Below are 14114 nucleotides of genomic sequence, written 5' to 3' on the forward strand. Positions count from 1 at the left end.
ATTTTCACTAAAAATGCTTTTTATCTTCACAGGTAGGCATTTCATCACAAAATCGACAACAGATTTGCACGGCTCAAACCCTAGCCACGGACGGCCGCCACGACGAAATCGGTCGGTTTTTGAAACCACCGTAAAAAATTCAAAAAATGGGAGACCTCCGCGTCACATCATCAAATGTGGCCTGCCAACTAGCAAAAATACTAAACTTGCAATACCGGCGTTTTCTTGAAAAAGTGTTCTCAAAAACGACCTACCATGAACGAAGATTCATGCCTTTCAAGCCAAACTAGCAATGATATGGCCGTATCCGTTGAATAGTTTCTGATAATATGCCCAAATTGGGCGCATGCCTCCATCTTGTGATGGCAAACAATGCTGCCAAAGCGAGGTTCCAACTTGTTTAACAAAAAAAACTATTTTTCATTTTTTGAATGCAAAAGACATGCGTTTTTCGTGAAGCGGCTACAAGGAGGGGCACCCCAAACGGCGCCATTCCATGTCTATCTCAAAGTAGACCCTATTTTACAGACAGTCGCCAAAAAGCATGCATTTCCGACCCTCGTAGCTACTCCCGGCAATTCGGACCACCTTCGGCCGATTCTGCTGGAACCGGCTGGAATTTGAACTGCGGGTCCTCCATAGCTTGCCCGTTATTTTCACTAAAAATGCTTTTTATCTTCACAGGTAGGCATTTCATCACAGAATCGACAACAGATTTGCACGGCTCAAACCCTAGCCACGGACGGCCGCCGCGACGAAATCGGCGGGTTTTTGAAAACACCGTAAAAAATTCAAACAACTGGGAGACCTCCGCGTCACATCATCAAATGTGGCCTACCAACTAGCAAAAATACTAAACTTGCAATACCGGCGTTTTCTTGAGCTACTCGGTATGATTTTAACCATGATTTCTACAAAGTTTACAAAAAAAACCCTATTTTTTTCTACACCCAAACCCAAAAGGATTTCCCTCCCACACCAAAATTTTCCCTCCACCAAAATTTCCCTCTCCCAAAATTTCCCTCCACTCCCTCTCCCACTACCAGGCGGGACCCACCACTCCCTCTCCCACTAACACGCGGGATCCCCTCCCCTCCCCTCCCAAAATTTCCCCATTCCCCTCCCCTCTCCCCGACAAACCCTTTCTTCTCCCCATTCCCCTCCCCTCTCCCTGAGCCGCCCCGCCGACGACCACTCCCTCCCCTGCTCCGTGCCGCCCCGCCACGCTGCACCGCGGTGCGCCGCCCACCCCGACGACGAATCCACCCTTCTCTCTCCCCTTGACGACAGTTGCTACATCGACGGCTACATCAACGACAGTGAGTACATCGGCGACGGTGGCTACATCATCCACATCATCAACGATCGACAACGGCGATAGGTACCCCTCTCCTCTCCCCTCTCCCCTAGGGTTCGGTAGATCCCCCTCCTGGTCGACCTAGGGTTAGTATTCGGTCGATCTAGGGTTAGGATTCGGTCAATATAGGGTTAGGATTCGGTTGATCTACGAGCTCCTGGTTGTTCTTGTTCATGTTCATTGGACAAGTTGTTCATGTTCACCGAGCTCCTGGTTCTTGTTCTTGTTCATGTTGATCTAGGGCTAGGATTCGTTTTCTTGTCGATCTAGGGTTAGGATTCGCGCGTCGGCTCCTCCCTCCCTGCTCAAACCCTACTGATCCAGAACGTGCTCGCCAGATTCACTCATGGTGCTTGGCTTGGGTCACAGTTGGTTATGTTGCATGCGTGTCCTTGTGCACTTGTAGTGTTTGATCCCCCTCATGGTTTAGGGTTCATGTTGATGGAGAGGAAGTCCATGATTTTAGGGGATGGGGATGGATGAGGAGGTGGATGAGGTTTGAGGAAGACCTCCCTCTGGTTCATGGTTCATGTTGCTTGTGTATGATTTAATTACTTGGCTTGTATCAGTAGCACTTGGAGAAGGTGCCCCTCAGGGCCTCTCATGCTACCCATTCCTGTTGTTTTGAGGTTATGGGTGGATTTGCTGTGCGTTTGGTTATATTGTGCTTGTGCGTTGGTTTGGTTCGTGGTGTGTTTAGCGCTCTTATGAGCCTTGTGCTGGCCCAAGATGTTGTAATATCGTTCTATGGCTGCCCATGATCTGTCCTTTTTTTGTGGGTATGGCGTTCTTTCTATACTCAAACACAAAAGCAATTTGTGTTAAGTAGAAGGTGTTGTGTTCAGTCACCAAGCTATAGTGGAATTACATGATTCAGATGAGCATTTCTTTATCAGCATAGAGGCCGTCCCGTGTGGCCCTCTCGCCTTTTTTTGTTGTTGTTGTTGTTGCAAAGACCGGGAACTTTATTGAGCAGTTGAGAGTATTTTTTTCATCTGCTTTTGTACTTCTGCAAGTACTGTTGTTTCATGCTTTACTAGCGGAAACATCTAGTTGTTTTGAAGGTCCTCATGATATACTCGTCTAGCTTGCTGTCAGACTGTCTAAGCATGTGTACATGACACTAATTCACTAGTTCATGTTGCTTGCTTGCTAACATACATGTTGCTTGCAAGCATACATGCTTAATTAGGGTTTCCATTAGCAGTACTTGCTTGTATCAGTAGCACATGGAGAAGAAGCTACTTGCTTTCTTATTAATTAGGGTTTGTATCAATAGTATTTGCTTGCTTCTTTTCAATTTCCTTCAATGCTTGCTTGTTTCTATTAGTAGCACTTTGCTTGCTTGCTTGTTTAGTGTACATATATTTCCACTGTACATGCATGCTTGTTTAGTGCACTTACATGTTTGCTTAATTAATAACAGTACATCACTATATGTGCATGATGGTCCAAATGCTTTCCTTTATTGATACAAGTGCATCATTTTACTTTATCCCTGCTGTATCTGATTGTTGTTTATTCTATTTTGCAAGCACCACCTCAAGATCATCCATGGCAAGGAGGACAAGGTCAAGCATGAGGCCAACCGTTGGTATGCAACTTGCTCCTTGTGGCCAGTTTCATAAAATCTGTGTCTTAATATGCTAAGTGAAATGTATTGCTGCAATCTGAATAAGCTGGCTTAATTGTGCCTGTGTGTTGTTAGTCTTCCTTACCTGAATAACTAGGATTAAATGATAATAAAATTTCATAAGATATGTTTGGCTGCATGTCCATGCATTCCAAACATTCACCTAATAGTTATGTTTCCTGTATCATGCAAAGAAGAGCCTCTCACCGAGTACGAGAAGGTTAGGGCTAGAAATATCATGAGGAACAATCAGATGTTCCGGTCCCTTGGCATCAGTGCAATAGCGTCGATGATTAGGAAAACAAAGGGTGTACAAGAAGGTAGAAGTGATGAGGTTCAAGAGGGTAGTGGAGTTATCAATGATGACCTAGAGTACAATCCTAAGGAGGATGAAGTTATTGATGGAGAGGAAGTGGATGATGTTGTAGTCAACAAGATTGTTAAGGTGCAAACTCTGTCTTGCTTGGAGGGTTGGGGTTCTGTTATTCTATGTTATTCCTTGTGCTCACATATTTCTCTTGTGATCTAATGCTTTTTCCGTGCTGTTTATACGAGGCACTGAAGGAATCTAGGACGAAGAGGCCTGGTGTTAAGAAGACAGTCAGCAAGAAGCACAAGAGCTCAGAAACATCTCCTGCAATGCCTCCAGGAAGGGTGATGGCCGCAGCTCCAGGACAAAAAAAGAGGATCCTGGAACCTGATGAACCTGCCCTTGATAGAGTCACAAGGCAGAAAGCAAGGATGGCGACTGCGACGGACCATCAGGAAAGTATGCTGCTCATGGACTCTCAGACCTCGGTGCAAACGGGTGATGAGTTGCCGCCCATGGATGAAGGAACCACTCTCAGCATGGATGGAAATGGCACTGTATGCCTAGATGAAGCAGGAACCATCTGCATTGATGAAGCAGGCACTGTCCACACAGACCTCAGCCCTGTTGCACCTTCTATTGACAGGAACGCTGTCATCAATGAAGAAGAACAGCAGCTTGTGCTTCAATCAGGCAAGTTGACCTTTGCAATGCTATCTTTTACTAGTGCATTTTCCAAATGGAATGATCATGTATGCTTTTGTTGATTCCTGCATTTGTCGATTTCTATTCTAATTTATGAGTTCATTTCATTTTCAGATGCAATGACTCCCAAGACTAGACTTAGAAAGGGCAGAGGGCTAGAGAGGATCACCAAGTCGCTTGGTAGCAAGGTGCCTATCCAAATTGCCGAAGGGATGATTCGTCCAGAGAAGCCTCTGCAGGCAGCAAAGCTTGCTTCTGAGTGTGGACTCGTTGCAAAAAGCCATCTTCCGGTTCTTCCTCACTTCAAGCTATACAAAAAAAATGCTAGTCTATTGGAGAACTACATTGGGAAAGTTGTTGTAAGCTACTTGTTTCATAGTTAATGTGCTATCTATTTTCTGTTACACCTATGCATGATCACTAATATTGTTCCTACCTTGTTTGCTATCTTGGTAGGCAAATTTTGAGATGAACACGGACTCGGAGACCATCAAGACCTCGTGCAAAGATATTCTGCAGAAATATTCAAAGAACAGACGCCATCAGATCAAGAAGAAGTATTTTGATATCGTAGCTGCAAATAAAGTCAGCATTAAGTCTCCGGTGCCTGATCTAACGGATGGTGAATGGCAAGCTCTGGTGGAGATGTGGTCTACCACAAGACACAAGGTTTGTCTCTGCTTTGTTTGATGCTTTATGTTCTGCACATGATATGCTAGTGCTAGATCATGCTAACAGTATGCTTTTTTGTAGGAAACCTGTTTGTCGAACAAGATGAATCGACAAAAAGTCGTGTACAATCAAAGAACTGGTTCCAGGCACTACACAGCACACATTTTTGCCACTGTGAGAACTCTTCTCTAGAGACCTTACCTTTGGTTCCTCATTGAATAACATTTTGATTTTTGTTGAAAAACATTTCAGAAAGAAGAGCATAAGGGTGAGGAGCTGTCTGCGATTGACTTGTTTAAGGCCACCCACAACAGCAAGAAGCACGGGTTTTCGGAGCCAGTCAAGACTGCTATAGTAAGTCACTCCATGCTTTGCCCTGTTTGATTCACAGCCAGCTTTGATGCTTTGATGATTTGATGTTGTTCGACTCGGACCCAGTCAAGAACACATGCTATGTTCCATGCTTTGATGTTGTTTGATAGTTCATATTGTTCCAATTGTAGGCTTGAGATGGAAATTTGATCAGAACTTGCTGTAGCTATTTGATGCATTTTTTATGATATGATGAAATTTGATCTGAATGTTAGTTTGATGATCGGCTCACTCGGGAAGCCATCTTATATAGAACCACCATTCTAGGCTTAATGAAGTGATCATATTGTTCCAATTGCATGTCTCCAGGTTACTAGTCATCATCTTCTTGTATAGATTTTGTGTGCTGGTTTGGTTACTTCAAATAATCCATTTGTGTGCTGGTTTGGTTTCTCTTGCTTGGTTTGGTTTGCAAAATGTGAAATAGATCTCCAACTAATGCCTATCATTTTCCTCCATATGCTAGCTTGAGATGGAAAAAATGAAGGAAGCGCCGGTACCAGAAGGTGAAGAGCCAAAGTCTGCTGTTGAAATTGTTAAACAAGTCCTCAAGACCGAAGTCAAGCAAAGCACATTCCTCAGGAATGTTGGCCTCCAGTCATCTAGGAACAACTCCGGCAAAGTTGCTGCTCATGTTCGTGACCTTGAGCAGAAGCTGGAGAGGTCCGAGCTTCAAGCTGAACTGGTGCAAGAAGAATTGGCGGCAATCAAGATGAAGGCGGAAGAATCTGAAGCTGCACGCGACAAGGAACTTGAGCAGATGCGCAAGAAGTATCAGGAACAGGAAGAGAAGTTAGCCCACTTGATGGCTCTCTTTGGAGCTAAGGTAGTTTGATGGCTGTGGAGTTTGTCTTTGAACCTCTTTGTCTTTGTGCTGTGAACCTGGAGATAAGGTAGTTGAGCTGTGAACCTGTGCATTTTGAACCTGTGAACCTGGGAGCTGAGCTGAGCTATTGCATTTTGTTGCATTTTGTTGCATTTTGCTGTTTGAACCTGGGAGCTGTGAAGTTATGTGATCCTGTGAAGTTATGTGATCTTGTGAACATGTGGATCATTTTCTGTGAAGTTATGTGAATCACTTGTGCACCTGGGCCTTTCTGTTTATAGTTATGCAAAATGAGAACCTGGGCTCCAAAAAGGCCAAGGCCCAAACAAGAATAGACCAAAAAGGCTTGGGCCTAAAAAAAGAAATGACTGTAAGAAAAAATTTGTAAAAGGCTGCATAACAGAAAATAAAAAGGCCAAGGCCCAAATTCGAACTAGACTAAAAAGGCTGTGGCCCAAAACAATAGTGGAATATAATAAAAATCATCAGAAAAAGGCTCCATTCCCAGAAAATAAAAGGCCAAATTATTGGGCCAGGCCCATGCAGATAAGCAAAATAAAGAGAAAAAAAATTAAATGGGCTGAATTATTGGGCTTGGCCCATCAAGACGGCTGAAATGGACCGAGCTGATTCTATTTTACGACCTTTTCATTTGGTCGTAAGTCTGCCACGTCAGCTTGCCACAGTGGATCCGACATGGTGTGGTCGGATTGCTAGTGACCAAAACAGTTGGTCGTTAAATCTACGACCTTTTTTTGGTCGTAAACGTTTACGACCATTCCAGAAGAAAGGTCGCTATAGTCAGTTTACGACGGCCAGCTTTTGACCTTCTATTTTTGGTCACAAAAAGGTCATAAATGGAAATTTGTGACCTTTCAGTGACCAATAGTGGTGATCATAAGTTGACATATTTCTTGTAGTGAATTATCTTTTTTATCATTTACCTACTCGAGGACGAGAAGGAACTAAGCTTGGCGATGCTGATACGTCTCCGTCGTATCTATAATTTTTGATTGTTCCATGCCAATATTCTACAACTTTCATACACTTTTCAAAACTTTTTATATTATTTTTTGGGACTAACATATTGATCCAGTGCCCAGTGCCAGTTCCTGTTTGTTGCATGTTTTATGTTTCGCAGAAACCCAATATGAAACGGAGTCCAAAAGGGATAAAAATAGACGAAGATTATTTTTGGAATATTTATGATTTTTGGGAAGAAAAATCAACGTGAGACGGTGCCCGAGGGAACCATGAGGCAGGGGGCGCGCCTGCTCTTACTGGGTGCGCCCCTGACCCTCCTGTGGCCCCCGTAAGCTGGTTGACGCTCTTCTTTGGCCGCAAGAAAGCTAATTTTTGGAAAAATATCTGGGTGAAGGTTTCAATCCAATCTGTGGTAAACTACTCACAACTCATCGGAAGGGCCTTGGAGATTATGTAGAGGCCCTCCATGGTCAATTCCCCCTCTGGCGGAGCGCCGGTGAAGGCTCCATGATGGGATCTCACGGATACAGAAGGTTACGGCAGTGGAAATAGTTTTTCGTGGTGCCCCTCGATGATTTCAGGGTACGTGGGTATATATAGGAGGAAGAAGTAGGTCATGGATGCTCGAGGGGGCCATGAGGGTGGGGGGCGCACCCACCTATAGGGGGCGCCGGGCACCCTCGTGGCTGCCTCCTCTGTTGTTTGATGTCCACTCCAAGTCCCCTGGATCACGTTTGTTCCAAAAAAATCACTCCCGAAGGTTTCATTCTGTTTGGACTCCGTTTGATATTCCTTTTCTTCGAAACACTGAAATAGGCAAAAAAAACAGCAATTCGGGCTGGGCCTCCGGTTAGTAGGTTAGTCCCAAAAATGATATAAAAGAGTAAAGTAAAGCCCATAAACATCCAAAACGGGTAATATAATAGCATGGAACAATAAAAAGTTATAGATACATTGGAGACGTATCAGCACACACGGTGTAGCTGAACAGTATGTACATTATTTAATGAACATGAAGGGCCTCGATCACATAAACTACGCGACAGCGGAATAGCGACGACGTGGAACTCCATAGCACAGGGACACTGACGTGGAGACGATTCTAGATGCGGGAAGCTCTCCGATCCGATACGACTTGCCTGAAAGCTGGCATGACACGCCAGGTCAGTACATTGAATGTACTTGCAAGCTCACAACAAACATAATGATGAGGACATGACTACCTTGGATATGACCAAATATATTGCATACATGTATATTTCTGAGGTGATTTCTGATGCAAACTATGCAATAATTTATTTATGTCATCCAGGACAAAAATACTTCACAAACTTTTGTGCCATGTCTAATTGCAGGTGTATGGGACATTTGTACAATCCACATATGAAGATAAGGGAGAAAGAGATGTTTATTTGAAGTTCAAAAAGTTCTCTCACGTCACTTTTGGCCCAAGAGAAGATAGAGTCCAAGTCTCTCACGTTTTGGACTCAGATTCGAACTGCACAGACACACCTGATTCAAAACGCCAAGAACTCTTTCATCCGGACTCCGAATTGGGTGATTCCTTTTTTGTTGGAAAGTAGATTTCATGATCTTTCCAACCCAATTGGAATCACCTTAAACTCTGTCCGTAGCATTGAGTTATGGACGAAACAATCTGACGCTACAGAAGAATCCGAGTCAAACTACAAGTCCAAAGGTGTTACGTCACCTCCACTTGGGCCCATTGGCCTTGTACGACCTAGGGTTAGTTTTAGGCTGCCTTGGGACGTCCTCCCACCTCCTTGGCCGCCACCCCTTGCTCCTATATAAGTAGATCCATCTAGTAGCTTTTCTTTGGGATTTGTTTAGTTAAAGGTTAGCCATTGCAACTTCGTGTACTTCGTTTGTGTCCAACGACCAGACCAAGACCGCTTACGGATTCCCACCTTTTATCAGTACTTCATATATATTCACAATATTCAGATTGCTTTATCATATTCTTGCTTGTTCTTCGATTGCTTGCAGGAATAGACCTTCATGTCAGGTTGATTGTGCTCCGGCGTGGTCAATAACCTCTCGGAGTTGGTTTAGCGATTACTAAGGCGCAACGTCGTGCATGTTTGTAGTCGGATCGTCAAAGTCGACTCCACCAAATCGATAGTTATCATCTCATCAAAAGATCGGGACACCTCCGCCTCTATCAAGTGGTATCAGTTTTCTGGTTGCTCGGTGAGATTTTCCAGTTATCCCTAGATTCGATTTATTTTCTTACCTATTGTCCAAGAAAAAGCCACAAAAAAAGTTAGATCTATTCATCCTTTTCCCTAGCCAGTCCAAGTCTTTGCAATTTTCTTTTCAATGTTTGCTTTATTGAATTATCGGTTGCATCATCATGTCGAGTTGCTGGTCTTAGTGTCTAGTTCCTTTAGAGTTTCGAGTTCAGTTCGCATTAGTCACGCCGCCGTTGCATCATTATCCCTTCCGCTGTCCACCATCCCATACATCAATTTCCACCATGTGCTACGCATTGTTCATTGTCATAATCATAGTTGAGGTCATTCACATCTTTGCATGATCCAATCTGCATCTTATCTAGTTTGTCTTGGAAAGAGGGAGAAAAAAAGATAGTGAAAAAAAGAGAAAAAAGGAAAGAATAAAAAGAAAAAGAGAGAAGAAAAAGGAAAAAAGTGTGAGAAAAAAAAGAAAAAAAAATTCAGATCTATCTAGAATCAATCTCGTACCTGAATTTGGATTGGAATCTGTTTTGCATACTGTTCAGTAAAACAGGTGTATCTTCCTCAGACGAAGTCCGTTTTGGCTCCGTGAGTACTCAAATTAAAGCTAGAGACAAGTCGCATCTAAATAGTTGTAGAAGCTAATTTAATATTTGACACCTCAAAATCGGCTTCTAAATAGGTATTTTTGCCCTCCGAAGTTCGTGCACACAGCTTGTTCCAATTTTTCAGGCCAGTTTTAGAATTCTTTGACTCCTCATATCAATTCGGAATTGAGTGATTCTTTTTTCATTGGAAAGCTTGAGTTAGTAGCATTATTTGAAAATTTATCAGAAAATTGGCTCAAACTTTTCAAGAGGAAAGTTGGAGAGAGTTGTTGTATATCCTGCTTGGCAGATGTTTTTCATCATTATCTTCAGAGCCGTTGTGATCTTCAATTACATCTTGCTGTCCAGAGCTACTTAGTATCCTTCATTGATGTTAGTCGTGCTACACTGTGACCTTGTTAGTGTTCTAGGCTCGTGTCTCTAGTCCGATATAGCCTAGGACCAGCACAGTACCGTTGTTGAGCATTTATTCAACATTGCATCTTTGAATTGATTATTGCCAATTTTTTTGCTACCATATATAGCCAACCCAGCTCCACATATTTCTACACCGTGTATACGTATGTTCCCTTGGCAATCACTTTAATCTTTAGAGCTACTTGACACTGCTGGTTGCCTGTCACCACCTGCCGCATGGTAAGAACTTGTAAGATATTGATATTTGCTTTACTGTGAGCACTTCACAACCACATCCTAGTAGTTCATAGGAACATTATTCTCGAATTTTGTTTCTTGTTTCTACCAATCATGACAGGTTCCGGAGATAGATGTTCTCGGACGATGGACACATCTTCACCATCACGAGAGTTGGGACAACACACACAAGCACATGGTCAGGTTATCTCTTTACCGTCATTCGAGGATAGATTTAATCCTGCTATTTATCTCGCTTGGGTGCTTGAAGTATAACAATTTTTTAGTCACCATGACTTTTCTAAACTTGAGCGAGTACGAGCTTCCACTAGAGCATTACTGGTTTTACTTCTGTTTGGTGGAGTGTGCATTGTAAGAAAAACATTGATAACCAACCCACAACTTAGAAAGATTTGAAAGATGTAATGAGACAACAATTTTTCCCTCCTTACTATCATCGTGAATTGCTTCGCAAATTTGAACAATTTAAACAAGGCAACAACACTGTTCATGCTTACTACCAAGAGTTCAAATCTTATATGCATCATTGTGACATAGAAGAATCTGAGGATGATACAATGAATAGATTTTTTGGTGGTTTGAACCATGATATTCAGGCAAGATTTCAGTATATTCCTTGTTGCGTTACTGGTATGTATGTTCGTGTTGTACCTTTGAGAGACAGTTACAGCAGGATGCATTGGGTGACTACAACAATTACTATTCCAATTCATGCTCACTACCATCGGTTGATTCCTCCATTGTTGCACCTTCTAGAGCAGCCACACCTCAGATTGTGAGTGCGACATCATCTCAAGTGTATGATATATTGCCATTGTCCATACCTACATCAGCTACATCTTTGCGACAAGGTAACAGTAAAGGTATTGATGATATAATTTCACATGAGAGTGATGCATGCCTAATTAACTTAAATACATCATGTGTTGAGTTACCTGTTGATTTGAGCATGCCACCTATTTTAGATAATCATGTTACTGTCATGAATGGGTCATGTGATCAAACAACTGAAACACTAACAATTTTGAGTGCGCCCATTGAATTAACTATTGATGTCAAAGAACCATGTGAATCGGGAAATAAATCAGATTTGGATCAAATAAATTTTAAAACAATTGTGCCAATGTTTAATAATTTTGATATGACCTCTAATCTTGGTGATCATTCTGTGTCAAAATACTTATTGCATGTTTTCTTATTTGAGCATGTTGTAGCATGTAAATTCGATGCACGTAAGGTTTATTTACCAATGTTGGGATGGTTTAATGATGAATATTGTCAATCTTTTGATATGAATAAGAGCTTCACTTATATGTGCAAACGGAGTTGCAATATTTTCATGCCTTCTACTTATGATAATATTTTGGCTTTATATTTTATGTTCTATGAAAGTTACTCATGTATACATGTGTCATATGTGCAAAAATCAAGGGAAGTAAAAATGGATGACATATACATATACAACATGTACACCTTGTCTCTTTTGTTAGCCACATTTCAGATTAAGCAACGCCGAGGACGGCTTTGTTTTCAAGAAGGGGAGGATGATCAGGACATGACTACCTTGGATATGACCAAATATATTGCATACATGTATATTTGTGAGGTGATTTCTAATGTAAACTATGCAATAATTTATTTATGTCATCCAGGACAAAAATACTTCACAAACTTTTGTGCCATGTCTAATTGCAAGTGTATGGGACATGTGTACAATCCACAGATGAAGATAAGGGATAAAGAGATGCTTATTTTCTGTTCAAAAAGTTCTCTCACATCACTTTTGGCCCAAGAGAAGATAGAGTCCAAGTCTCTCACCTTCTGGACTCAGATTCGAACTGCACAGACACACCTGATTCAAAACGCCAAGAACTCTTTCATCCGGACTCCAAATTGGGTGATTCTTTTTTGTTGGAAAATAGATTTCATTCTCTTTCCAAACCAATTGGAATCACCATAAACTCCGTCCGGAGCATTGAGTTATGGATGAAACAATCTGACACTGCAGCAGAATTCGAGTCAAACTACAAGTCCAAAGGTGTTACGTCACCTCCACTCGGGCCCATTGGCCTTGTACGGCCTAGGGTTAGTTTTAGGCTGCCTTGGGACGTCCTCCCACTTCCTTGGCCACCACCCCTTGCTCCTATATAAGTAGATCCATCTAGTAGCTTTTTCTTTGGGATTTGTTTAGTTAAAAGTTGGCCATTGCAACTTCGTGTACTTCGTTTGTGTCCAACGACTAGACCAAGACCGCTTACGGATCCCCACCTTTTATCAGTACTTCATATATATTCGCAATATTCTGATTGCTTTATCATATTCTTGCTTGTTCTCCAATTGCTTGCAGGAATAGACCTTCGTGGTTAGGTTGATTGTGCTCCGGCGTGGTCAATAACCTCTCGGAGTTGGTTTAGCGATTGCTAAGGTGCAACGTCGTCCATGTTTGTAGCCGGATCATCAAAGTCGACTCCACCAAATCGATAGTTATCATCTCATCGAAAGATCGGGACACCTCTGCCTCTATCACATAAGCACAATGCTAAACAATATCATGACAATTAATCAAGTTAATGCAATGCAAGTAATACTACTGATGCGGTGAAACCAACATGTGCACCAAGTCCCTCGGACTCGCTTACCAGACGGGTTACCTCGTAACCGAACGGTGATCATACCCGGATCACAACTGAAGCCAGCCACTTATGATCATCACATGATCCATAAATCATCATAAAACCAGTGCCAACAATAAATACTTAGTGTGCAAGATTAATTATAATTGTTGATCCATGGTGTGACCTACTACTGAGTTGTGTCCATAACCAAGGACGTGACTATCGATAGATTAAATACACTCTGCAGAGGTAGCGCAGTTTACTCACACCACAGAACCCATGGCCTCGCACTCCCATTCGGGTGGACCAACGGCATTCCGACGAAACCCTTCCTTGCCACGACACTCTTCCGGCCACTCTGGCCAACTCCCTCTCAGGGATAAGTCATGGGTGGCCCCAACCTACCAAAGGCATCTTCAGCCACCGTGGTGGCAAAACGGTCCCAAACGGGGACAAGGTACCATAAAAACAAACGGGCACACAAGGTTATGTCTGCTTACCGGTCCAGGGTACCGCACGCCCATAACCTTCCCTCGTTGGAGGCACCGGCAAGTGGCACGACAAAGGACCGAATCAAGACCCCCGCCCATAAGGTAATTGTGGTCGCACTGAGAAAACCCGATTCGGTGGCACCATGACTTGATGAATGTTATATTCAATTTGGATTATTATCAGGTTTAACTTGAAAATAAACTCACTCCAAGTCATACGATGCCATGATCATGCAACTATTCAATATGCACAACATGGAACTCATAAGAACGGATCAACATTATCAAAATAACTTTCTTTCACTACTCATCAATAAACCTTACTGATTTTTCCACACTGGTTATTATCATGCATCATTTTGATTAAATTATCATTTATATGAAAATCCAATTATCAAAAATGAACTACCATTACTTATCAAAGCACTTTCATTAAACAAAAACTTTACACTACTTGATTAAACTAGTTCATGCAATCTTCCAGTAACTAAAACAACCATATCAACCATGACAAAGTAACTAAGCATTAAACCATAATTATTTGACTAATTTAAATGCATGAAAAATAGCTCATATTTAAGTAGGAAAATAATAGATATTGCAATGACACCATCCAAATGTTATTGTGGCTTCCCTTAGTGCAGAGGAGGTTCAGACTCCTCCTGGATAGC

The sequence above is a fragment of the Triticum aestivum genome, chromosome 5B (genome assembly GCF_018294505.1).
Source record: "Triticum aestivum cultivar Chinese Spring chromosome 5B, IWGSC CS RefSeq v2.1, whole genome shotgun sequence".
Taxonomy (NCBI): Eukaryota; Viridiplantae; Streptophyta; class Magnoliopsida; order Poales; family Poaceae; genus Triticum; species Triticum aestivum.